Raw genomic sequence first — 12,660 nt, 5'->3', positions numbered from 1 at the left:
AATTATGCAGGACTGCTTTCCATAAAATATTAATGTAACCATTATAAAAGTCCATTCACAGCTAAAACAAAATGCGGCACAGAAGAGAAGTGACAAACGCTCTTTATATCTACAATATTTCTCTTTCCTGAGTTTACCTAATTCTTCTTTTAAAACATTTTAATAACCTTTCAAATAGAAAAATGAAGAAAGTACAGTTTGCAGATAGGGTCGGATAGGAAGAAAAAATGCGTCTTAAAAATGTGCGGAAAAGTAATTAGAATGCACATGATACTGAGGGCCCATTTTTCAGCCATGCTTTAACAGGGACTCTTATGAGACTATAATTTTCAGGCACAGATAATTGCAGGTGTAAATTTGCATCTGCAATTATATATCTTCACAATTTATGGCATTTAGATGTCATGTACCTTATATGTAAATGACAAATTGCACCCACAAATAATTGCAGATGCAAAACTGAAAATTATAAGTCAAAAATAGTATCTAACTGCATCTAAACTCATGATCATCAGGAAGTGGCAGAAATATTAGTTAGTAACACCTGATAGGAGAAAACTTGTCTTTTATAATTAAATAATTTAGAAAAAAACATTTCGTTCAAGTGAATGCTACTGTACAGAAAATGTTTTAATTGCCAACATATTTATATTCAAATGTTCAGTATGGTATTAGTAGCAGACCAACTTAAAGGAAAAACATTTCTGAATCAGCTATATATACACACCGGTATATATAATATATGCATGTATTTGATATATTTTCCTCTACTATGTTTTCAGCTCAACAGATTGCTCTCTACTGTTGTCAGTCATTTTAAATCTACTTTAATGTTGGGTGGGCATTTTTCAGCATAACTTGGGGATATCTGATTGATGATGCTTAAGGTCTAAAGGTAGTCTCTTTAAAGTGAGGTCCCCAAGTCTCATCAACATTCAGTGGGAGCTGGGTGCCTAACTGCCCTTTGTGCCTTCGGAAATACCAGTTTAAATGTATTAATACCAGGAGTACTCAATTTAGTATTTATAGGTCTAAAAATTTCAATTGCTCAATAAAGTGTACTTGTGTATAAATACATGTTAACATATATGTCTGTCTATATATATGATACATTATACAGTGAGCACCATTAAAAAGAAACATTTACTATGGTACTAAAATAAACTGTGGTATACTTCCCATTAAATATAGGCAATACTGTGGTACAGTTAATAATTTGGTATTGTATGTGTTTCCTTTTTAATGGTGCCAGCTGGTTTTTAGGAGATCTAGCGAATACTAAAATATAGCTGTTCTGGCTGTAGTGTGACGCTGTTTCCAAGAACATTAAAAATAAAAAAAAAATAAACAAATGGCATCACTTCACTGGCTTTCCTCTGGTCACATGAATTTAACAGCTCAAAGTAGAGCAGGGTGACAAGAGAGGATTTCATCTGGTGATCTCAGATAGTAAAGCATTCTGAAATTCTTGTGAGAGAGGGTTTTTTTTTTAAGTGGTAAGACATAGTGTGTCTGGTATTTTCATGCACAGCTCTGGAGATGATGTATGTATAAGTTGTAACATACACATTCCTGGAACAAACAAGGCATTAAGAATATGTTTTTTGTTGCAATGTGTCCAAAAGTAATATATAGAATATGAATTGCTATGGTAACTATTAGTGGGTTTTCGCTCATTGAACAACAAAATAAACATTCACGTAAAATGCATATTAACATGTCAGCTAAGACTAACCTAATCATAACCCTTTTAATAATTCTTCAGGATTTTGTTTTTCATAAGTAACATATTGGACTAGGACACTTTCTTCTGAGTCAGCAAGCTTTCCTCAGGTCACCTACACCTTAGTGTATAATAAACAGGTGTCATTTGGCTCAAAGAGAAAATGAGTTTTAGAAATCACTAAAGCAGATCCTTTACCTGCAGAAAAGTCCAGGTTGAGATTTGGTTTTGCTGAGCAAAGTATAATCCAATCATCTATAAATGACATCAACCTTTCTTGAAGAAACAGGGTCCTGCTTCTCATCAACAGCATATTCAAAGTGACACTGCAAAACAGGGTCGGCTCTGTGTATTTTGCCACCCCAAGCATGGTAGTCAGGCAGTCTTCGGCGGCATGCCTGTGTGTGGTCCGCTGGTCATGCGAATTCAGCAGCATTTCTGCAGGTGATGTGACAGTCCTGCACCTTCGGCACCTTCCGCCGAATTGCCGCCAAAGCCGCGGGACTGGTGGACCTCCCACAGAAACGCCGACAAAGGCCACCTGACTCCCGCCCTCATGGCGACCGGCATGCTGCCCCCGCGTGGCTTGCCACCCCAGGCACACACTTGCGGCACTGGTGCCTGGAGCCGCCCCTGCTGCAAAAGTAATTAAACATTTCTAGTGTCAGAGGCAAGAGAATTCTTTGTGTGTTAGTGAAAGAGGCAGTGGCAATGCAAGATAGGAAATGTTTTAATAACCACTTCTTACCAACTACCCAAAATATAGATTAAATCTGTTATCACAACCAAAGAAAAGGTGATGAGGTATTGCTGATTTCTCACAAATAATTGCAAGAAGGGGAAAAAAAGCCACATGAATATAAAAATAAAAATATAATTGTTTTATTGAGAAACTAGAACAATGTTCTTTCACATATGCATTTAATTGATATTAATTTTGAAGGTCAAACATGGGGATGAAGGAAGTCACAAGATTAACCCGCATAAAACTATTTACTATTGAAAAGGTGTGCTTTATAGTTACTTATGTTTGAAAGATTCCGTTAAAAAAAAAAATCTAACTCCGTGACATTGTTTTCAACTGCTTACTCACTGCCACAAATATTGAAACTATCTAAAGCTACTTGCAAAATGTATCAGTAAGTATTATGAAGAAATTAACATTACAAAGACTCCAAAGAACAATTTCATCTTGTTACCAAGGCATTCCATCAAAAAGTCCAGGAACTAGATTCACAGATTTCAATGCCAAATGTGATCATTGTGATCCTCTAGTCTTACCTTCTGTATAACACAGGCCATAGAACTTCCCCAAGATAATTACCAGAATAGATATTTTAGAAAAACATCCAATCTTGACTTTAAATTGGTCAGTGATGGAGAATCCATCACGACTGTTGGGAAATTATTCCAATAGTTAATTTCTCTCCTTATTTCCAGTCTGAATTTGTCTAGCTTAAATTCCAGGTATTTGGGTCATGTTATACCTTTCTCTGCTAATCTAAAGAGCCAATTATTAAATATTTGTTCCCTAGGTAGATATTTATAGACTGTAATCCAGTTACCCCTGAACCTTATCCTTGTTAGGCTAAATAGATTGAGCTCTTTTTGAGTCTATCACTACAAGGCATGTTTTCTAGTCCTTTAATCATTTCTGTGACTCTTCTCTGAACCCTCTCCGATTTATCAACATCCTTCTTGAATTGTGGGCACAAGAACTGGACATAGTATTCCAGCAGGGGACAAACCACTTCCAAAAGCAGAGGTACAATAAACCTCTATACCAGTGATCCTCAAACTTTTGTACTGGTGACCCCGTTCACATAGCAAGCTCCTGAGTGTAACCCCCCTTATAAATTAAAAACACATTCACACACAGAAGGAAAAAGAAACAGAAAAACTATATTCACAGCTTCTAAGGACTACTGGGAACTTGTATTTCCATGGTCCATCACTAAATGGATAAATATTCTCCAACCTAGTAGTTGGAAGAACTTAAAAAACATATTTTGGCCCAACTTAAGAATGATAAACATTAAAAAAATAACAACAACTGTACTATGTGATAGATATGTGAGTTCCTTTCCCATCCCTTTGGTTCAATGAAGCTAAGACTAGCTGGTGAAGAAGTAATGGAAGATGTGTCTAAAATCCCTTAACTGATTTGATAATCTTAAACCATTTGGTGTTGTAGAGAAAGGTGGCAGCAAGAGCTTTAAATTGTCTGCAAGTTTCTACATTCAAAACCAAAAAGTCTAGCACTGCTTATTTTGTTAATTAGCATGCTGAATCTGATTTTGTTCCTCATCTTGTGACCATAACATGATTTTTTTAAGAAACAGAAATACTTTCCATGTACACTAACAGCCCATTTACTTCAGTCCTACTCTATTATCACGTCAAGTTCTTTCAGTAAATCCTTGTGTATTGTATGGATATTTATTATATCTTATAATCTAACTTTTTAAACGCAGCAAAAAGCTAACAAGGACTGGGCACACAAACTCTACTTACATTTTTTCAACTGCAGGTCTTGCTCTTTAACTGAGGTTTTGTGTTCTGATGATCATATAGGTCCAAAAGTTACTATTACTTGGTTGTATTATAGCAATGCTCATCCAGTCCAACTGAGAGCCCATTTTGCAAAATGATGTACATGCCCATAAGAGAGAGTGTCTCTGCCCCAACAATTTACATTTTAAATTGCTTAAATGGGACAAGTGGTGCATTGGCCTTAGACTGTCCTTCTGTACAGGGCTAAATTTCACCAGTTGAGATTTTAATATAATTCTATATTGGTTATTGGTTTTGGACACAGATTTGCATTCTGTCTTGTGTTCTTTTGATATGTTAATTGATCAACTAGCTGCATAAATAGAGGACAGTTATTCTGAAGTCTTTTAAAAGTATAAGAGTGGATAGTGATGCCCCATTAGCTGAATAATAAATGTTCCATCATAGTAATAAGTTCAGGTCAGGGTATTATTAATTACTATTACTATTATTTTAAGACACTTCTATACCTGGAGAAATGATTAGAGAGATTACCATTACATCCAACTGGCAGAACAGTTGAGTGAAAATATGGAAGGAAGTTTTTGTATAATTACAGTGGAGCTCTTATTTGTCAAAGTCCACTGATATCAGTCACACTACATCTTTTTTCCTGATGCAATCACATGAAAAAAAGTGTTGAAGTTTATCTTCTTAGTATGTATGTATTGGAGTCAAGCAAACAAGGATACAGTATGGCAAAAAGTGGATGTTGCTTTGAATTGTTTCCCAAAAATTCAACCATTTTTAGATGGGAAGGAGTGGTCCAGCATCCTACACAGATGGCACTGTAATTTGAATTTCAGTGTATAAACAACTAGTAGCTGGTTGAACCTAAGATGGTGGTAAAGAGACTGGGGCTTTTTCATAAGATTTCTAAAGTACAACATTTTTCTCTTTCTTTAGCTAGAGATATTGTACCTCATCTGTTCTGTAGTGTACTGTAGCTATCACTTTTTTCATTTTTTTCCAAGTCACTGTTTCTACAGGATTAAGCAACTCTGGACATAAAGGATATAATATGATCCTAGAAGCTGAAGATCATAAACAGAAGGGCTGAGCAACATGATAAGCTTTAGGGAAAATTATGATTAGAATTGATGAATTGAGGAATGTAACCAAAATCTTAAATATCAGAGGGGTAGCCGTCTGGGTCTGTGAAAGCAGCAAAGAGTCCTGTGGCACCTTATAGACTAACAGACGTTTTGGAGCATGAGCTTTCATGGGTGAATACCCACTTCATCGGATGCAAAATCTTAAATGAATCTTTTAAAAGGTGACAATGCACAGACCTCAACAGCACCATCATTAGCAAATTTGCCAATCCATCAGAAGGATCCAATGAAAGAGTTTTGCTTAAGTGTTATGGAAGCAGAAACAGACGGAAAAAGAAACATGGAAGCCAGATTGAATGTTCTGTTGCTAAATTGCTTTTTCATCAATGTTTTAGGTAGCATTGAAGATTACTAAATTGTGGCATCATCAAAACAGTGTTGTATAACTTATTGCAAAATGTCTTCTGTTTGAGAAGAAAGGAGGGGCTGTATACCCATTCAGCTGTAAGACTTGTCAAAAATACCTAGAAACAGGGGAACAACAAAACAGAACAGGGGTGGTTTTGAATAACAGTACTCAGTACAGAAGGTAACTTTAGGCCTGCTATTGGACCTAGCAGTGAATAGTAGGGCTAGTCAATGTTTCTTCAATGATCTGTTTAAAAAAATAAAATTCAAAATGAAAAAAATCTTTTAAAGTTTCAAAGTAAGGGGAATTTTTACATGGTTCTCTGATGCTTGCTTCCCCGTTTCCCTCACTTTAAAAGAGTTGGAAAAAAGAAAAAGTGATAAACGTAGGGGGGTGCGCTAACTCCCTTTTAACTCTCTCTTCCCCTCAACCCACAACCCTTTCCCCAGTGGCAGTGTGGAGTGGGAGTGGGAAGAGTGGTTTAAAAAATGAGAAAGTGGGGTTTTGCTGCTTATTATATTCCCTTATTCACTGGAAAAAATATTATAGTAAAAAGTGAAAGAAAGGAACACATTCTCTCCCTCTGACTGAGACACACACACACACACACACACCTCCCTCCCTATACTTTTCAAGTGGATAAGACACCAGGGAAAAATTTTAAAAGTGTGGGTAATAGGAAAAATACAAATTCAATAGAAATTTAAGAAAATTAAATGTTTTTCACTTAAAAAAATCATTTTGAAATTTTAACTAAAAAAAAAGAAAACATGAAAATTTTCAATTTTTAAAAAAATAGCTACTTAAAAATAATAGGCTTAGCCCAATAATAAATGATTGCAGGATCAGTTCCATAGTTTGTCAAAATGCAATTTGAAGGACACCCAGAAGGTTAAAGTGAGGAATAGAATAAGGAAGAAATGAAGTGTTTGGGCATTTGATTTTCTTTAATGCTAAGGAAATATATAATGTTTGTGGATGATGTACCATACAAGTATTTCTTCGAAGTAGGTCTAGAAATTCAAAGGAGGAAAAAATGAAAATTGAAGAAAAACAATACAATTTGTATGATACCACAGTCCTAATTATGATTGGAGGTCAAAGATATGACTATGGGATACAATTGTTAGCCAAAGTTTTCAAAAACAACATGTACAATGGCTTTTTTGAGCCATCTGGGCTTGCACATACACTTTGGTTGTGGCTCGTGCATCCTCATTTCTGCATACTTTTGAAAACAGGGACTCGAGGAACAACGATTCTGGTTTCCTCTAAGACTTTTGCATAATAAATTAAAAAAGGAGTAAAAATAGAGAAAACATAATAGCACAGTAACACAATTGTTTCTAAATTGAATGTTTTTCAACATTTTCCAGGAGGTGTCATTGGGTCTTCAATTCCTAATTACAGAGCTGCAGTGTGTTTGTGTTCTGTTTTGTTTATTTGCATAAATTTTAAGGTGTTGCCCAGCATTTAATGTATGTAGATTGTATCTTAGTGATACTGTCTTCAAAAGTGAAGCAATTTCCTATTCCTGTGCAGCTGTGCTTGTTTTGTGTCTATAATTAAGCAGTTATTTTTGTTTTGAGATATGTAGGTGTCTCTACACACTGTTTGTGCTGCATTCTCTCCCTCCTCCTCCCACCCCCCACCCCTCCCGCCCCAGTATGTTGCCAATGTTCTCCTGCCATTTTACTAGGTCACTTAAAATACAAACCTAGAAGAATACAACACATTGGGGACATTTCTTACCAGTATATCCAAAACTAAAATAGTAGGCACACCACAAAGAACACCACATTCAGAAGAGGAAAGGGAATTTAACATTGTATTAAATAACTGTTATATTCAAGGTGTCCAAATTCTGTTAATGGAAATTTAAGATTTAAATGAATGGAGATTTGAGCCATCTGTATTTAGGAAATTCATTCAGAGACAAGGTTGGCTCATTGGCTGTACCAAACTTGAGCTCTGTGGGTGAATCTTCTTTTCCACTTCATTATTATTTCTGTCAACTTAAGCAAGTGGGATGGGAGTGAGGGAAAGGGATTTAATGAATCAAGTGCAAGCTCAACCTTGGGATCACCAGGGTATTGCTCAGAGATGTTTTACCAAAGTAAAGTTTCAGTGTTTTGTGGTATCTTTAGAACCACAAGATGTGGCCATAGACTTATTCAGTTTCCCAATTCTATTTTATATAGATGGATGGATGGCTTCAAAAACACCACATCATTTTATCAGAATGGTATGCCAATGTCTCTCACCTCTCCGCCATGTGATTTTTTTGTATCGTATGCCATCGTGCATTCTTCCTCCCTGCTTTTATATAGCACAGTGAATCTCCTCTGAAACAAACTTGGGGTGCTGCACATGCAGGGTTGAACCGAGCTTGGAATCTTTTGCTTAGTTCTACAGGGCAGCTTAAGAAGAGAATGATAGCTCTGGAGCTACTAGAGGATTTTGTGGATAGTAGATACAGCTACTTGTTGCTTGGTTTTCTGACTTTTTTTTTTAAATGAAGCCAGCTCTCAGGGATTAAACAACAGAGGCTGAGGGGGAAAAAAAGCTATAAAGACATTACTATAAAAGACATTTGCTGTAGTGTAGTAGTTCCATTATGTAATTTCATAATTTGCCAGCATTCCATACTTACAATTCTCTCTTCATTTCTTCTCATAGCACTAGCATTACACATAAATGCTTAGCAAAACAGGCAGTTTCATTCTTAATAAACTCAGTACATTTTTCATTTGTAATAATGCCTGGTTTAGAAAATATTTTTGTATACAATAACCAGCTGTCTGTTCTAATCATGTATGATTTATAGGAGGGGGGCTGCATTGTGCTGGGCATTTGTTGAAAGCGGTTTTACAGAAGCAGAATTTTATTTCCCATATTACTCTTTCTTGTATTTTCCATGCTTTCATTCTCTATTTTATTTTATTCAAGCAAGACTCACATTGACTTCAATGTGAGTTTAGCTGGATTAAGGACTTCAGGGTCCAGCACTGAACTCAGTATTTTTCAGATCCCAAGGTTCCCAATAGTGGAAAGTATTTCTCTATAGCCACCATAACACAAGTCTAGATGGGTGATGAACAGATGAGGTGGCACTAGCCTGGAAGGGTCTGGGGCGGCGGGGGGCAGTGCACCAGGACTCAATATATCCCCTAGTAGCCTCAGTCAGTGAGATTCTATGGCACAACAGCTGCAGGATAAAGTACTTTCCCCTCCCCCACACCAGAATCCCACAAAGAGGATGGTGGTGCAAACACCGGTACCTTCTCTCAGGGGTACATTCCACACACACCCCCCTTATGAAACCAGCTTCACCACAGTGGTGCCTGGTTGCTGAACAAGCAGAGGTGAATTGAGCCCAGGATCTGTTACAGGATGATAGCTTTAAATTTCTACTGAAAGATTTCTCATGGGTAAACATTACTACTGCTGCTTACCATTAGTCTATTGCTGGTCCATTGAGGAATGCAAAGGGCTTTTGAATTCTTTACTAAGAGATCCAAAATGTTATTATACATAATATTGCCAACAGATTGTGTGCTTTGGGATTTATTCTTTAGTCAAGATTCATAAATTCATATTAGTTATAGCATATGAGAGTTTTTACCTGGCAGGAATACTTAGTGAAACATAGAAATGGTCCCACTATCTCCAATACACACTGGATTTCTGCACAAACTTTTCATAATCTGCAATAGTAAGTAATTATATCTGAATATGTATCTGGGCCATTTGCTGTAAGCCAAAAGAAAAGACTAAAGAATGTAACAGTAGAAGGCCATGTTTGAACCAACATGGAAGAGGCTCAGAGGGTTTCTGGGGATTTTCTGCAGCACCCCCTTTGCTTTGTGCTAGGATTCCTGCACAGAAATCTGATACAGATAACTTGCTAGCTCTCTCTAGGACTCACTCCTGTTGCTAATAGTAGCAAACAGGAGAGGAGGCCTAGTCTTGGCGCACTTACCCAAGAACCATAGGCTTGGACATACCTTTGTTTCTCCAACCTGCCCTCTCCAAGAGTATAGTGAAAGTAAAACTTACAGTTCCCCTTCTCTCTTAATCCCTTTCCATATCTTTTTCTAAAATTCTCTAGTCCAGAGTTTTTGCTCCCCCTCCCTGAAAAATTAAAAACCCTCAGTGGGTTCTCCAAGTCGTCCTTTTGATTATGTGTTACATTAAGCAAATTAGAGGACAGACAAAAACCTTGGCCAGTGGCTTTAACCAAAGAAGTAGGGATTTGAATAGGCCTTCAGTTATTGCACCCGACTCTTTGGAGCTAGGTAATATCAGACAAATTCGTTATGGCTAGTTATAACTCAGGAGGACTGCAATGGCTGAAATAGTCATCACCTTTCTCAGAAAAAGAGAAGAAACAAACCCACCAAAAGGTATTTGTAGGACATCACTCCCTAACACAAGATATGAACGTGATTAAAGGACTTAGCATTTTAAATAAGTTAATAAGTGTCCAAATAGTTGAATCTGCCTAGGCAGCCCTGCAAGGAAAAGGGGGCTGAAAGGCATGGAAAGCCTGCAAACCTAAGAAAAGCTGAAACACAGAATGCTGCTGCCTGTCAGTTTTTGAGAAACAGAGAACTGAATGGATGTTTTAAAATGTTAATAATCTCTTGTTTTCCTGTGCAATAAAAATGCTCACTGGACTGTTTTAGTAATGTAGCTACTGCATGTGCCAATTTAATTTCTCACTTCCTTTACTTGTAAAACAGTGTCAATAAATGCTTTACTACCATGACACTCTGTCTGCTATCATGCTTAAGGTTGCATCTTGTCAGGGACATGGCACCCTAAAAAGAACCTATGTAAAACAATTTGATCCCATTACCTAGTGAGATGAGTGAGCCTTTGAAACCAGACCATAGTGCATAGTCTCATTCTAAGAGAAAACAGAGAGAGAAGACTGCTTCATTATTGTGTGACTTTGTGTGTTCCCTAGAGCTTCTTCAGACTATGAACAAAAGCTAAATGAGCATTGTACTGAGACAGCTGGGAAAGAAGCCTATGAAACAGCTACAAGAACATCTGAAATAGGTAACTGACCTCTCTCTTGAAAATAAAAAATACCCCAATCTCTCTACACAAAAGAATGATAGCAAATACATTAATTCTTATTGGTTAGAGGAAGATTTCCTTTCATCTCAGAAATCAAACATTCAAGCAGCATTCCACTATTTCAGTAGCTTTCCTAATCTAACATGTTTTTAATTTGTACATCAAAAGCCAAATTCTACCTATAGTTACACCCAGCTGCCCGATTGCACATGTGTCCCTGAGAGCATAATTTAACCCAAAGATACAGTACTAAAAACAGCTTTAAAACACAGGACTGGACTTAAAAAAAACACACACACAAAAACAAGGTTTGAAAATATTGTCAAAGAAGAAGACAAATTCTAATGCATCAGACAAATAAATGAAATCTTTGAAACAATTACATGGTGAGTTATCAAAGATGCCCTTGTGCCAGCTAATCACATTGTGACCCCAAAGCCCTTTGATCCTGCTGGTGGCCGTTCAGAGTCTATCAGCATGTTTTCCATCTGGCTGATGATGGCAGAATTAAATCATGCCCAACATGTTTAAAACAAAGGCTGTCTTCTGACTTCACTGGCTGGCAGCCTGAGTTGCTGTTTGTCTTCTCCTGGGAAATCTTCAGAATGCAGCTGCCCTCAATGTTCTTTTCCTATTGTTCGTGCCTACTGCCACAGTTTAATAACAAGAATTCTGAGAGATAGTAATGTGACAGGACTTTTACAGAATTAAAGTCTAGGCTCATGCATTGAACCAATCCATTTGCTTAGCTATCTTACTGCTCATAGTGCAAGAAGTTTGTAAAGCACTAACATTATGAAAACAATGCAGATGCATTGGGCCAGTTTTGTAAGGTTCTAAGGCCTCCCTACTTCTGCTGGAGTCAAAGGGGAGAATGGACACTCTCTACCTCCCATGCATAACATGGTCCTCCATACCTTTCAGGATCAAGCCCAGCTTTATATATATTTATATATATTAAAAAAAAACACTTTCTCTCTCTCTCTCTCTCTCTCTCTCTCTCTCTAAACCATAGTATCCAAGCACCTTCCAAGTAAAACTGCATAGCAACAACAGAGCCCCTAGTGGATGTCAATACAGCCCTTAGTGGTGCTCCCCTTCTACAACAGATTTGTGCTATTTTTTGTCGAAGTGAAACTATAAAACCAGAAGCTGAACACAGATGTCTTAAATTCAAGGAGTCAAATCCAGTTCCCAACACCACGCCTGAACAAAAACGCTCTTTCTGTATAAATCAGCATAGCTCCACTGCCTGGACTATAGGTATTGCACACCAAATGGCATTCTCTCCTCCCATCATCACCCACTGCAATAGAAATACAGTTGTTCTACTGCATTCAGGACCTCTCATGTCCACTGAAGGTGGAAGCAGTGGGCTGAGGGAACCGGACTTGCCTCTGGAAGTGGGATCCACCTTAAAACGTCAACCTCTGGGCCATCCATAAGCACCAGCAAATGTTAATACCCTGTGCTCACTACCAGGTGTTGGGGTAGGTTTTTTGGAAGAAAGGAGGGTGTTTTGGTCAGGGAAGTGTGACTGTACCACATACATTTTGGGTACCAACTGGAGAACCTCAGCAATTCATGAGGTTCTGAGATGTTCTGTTTAACCACAAAATGGTTTTGGTCCATGCTTGAAACTCATCAGAATAATTTTGCCCAGCTGTGCCTTTTGATCAGTCTGGGAGTGTTTCTTCTCTTATTCACACATCATACACCATTTAGGACATGCATTGTTGCCTGCTCTTGCCAATTATCAAAAGCAATGTGACTTTGGCCACCTCTGGGGCCAGTCTCGCAATAACACAAGAAGCTCCTACCTTTTTGGACTA

At 37.5% G+C, this 12,660-nt stretch overlaps 1 long non-coding RNA gene across 1 annotated transcript in view; it reads right to left on the bottom strand.

Moving 5' to 3' along the window:
- LOC120370855 overlaps positions 1-11,421 on the bottom strand; it is a 34,483-nt gene extending 23,062 nt beyond the window's left edge. Inside the window, exons 1-2 of the long non-coding RNA XR_005583994.1 lie at positions 11,212-11,421; positions 9,366-9,447 (exon numbers count right to left, since the gene is read on the bottom strand). This is a non-coding gene — a long non-coding RNA (uncharacterized LOC120370855). The remainder of the gene's footprint in view (positions 1-9,365; positions 9,448-11,211) is intronic.
- Between the last annotated feature and the right edge of the window lie 1,239 nt (positions 11,422-12,660).

The sequence above is a fragment of the Mauremys reevesii genome, linkage group 8, assembly GCF_016161935.1.
Source record: "Mauremys reevesii isolate NIE-2019 linkage group 8, ASM1616193v1, whole genome shotgun sequence".
In the NCBI taxonomy this organism is placed as follows: domain Eukaryota; kingdom Metazoa; phylum Chordata; order Testudines; family Geoemydidae; genus Mauremys; species Mauremys reevesii.
The sequence above is the reverse complement of the archived record's forward strand: the minus strand, read 5'-3'. Positions and strand labels throughout refer to the sequence as shown.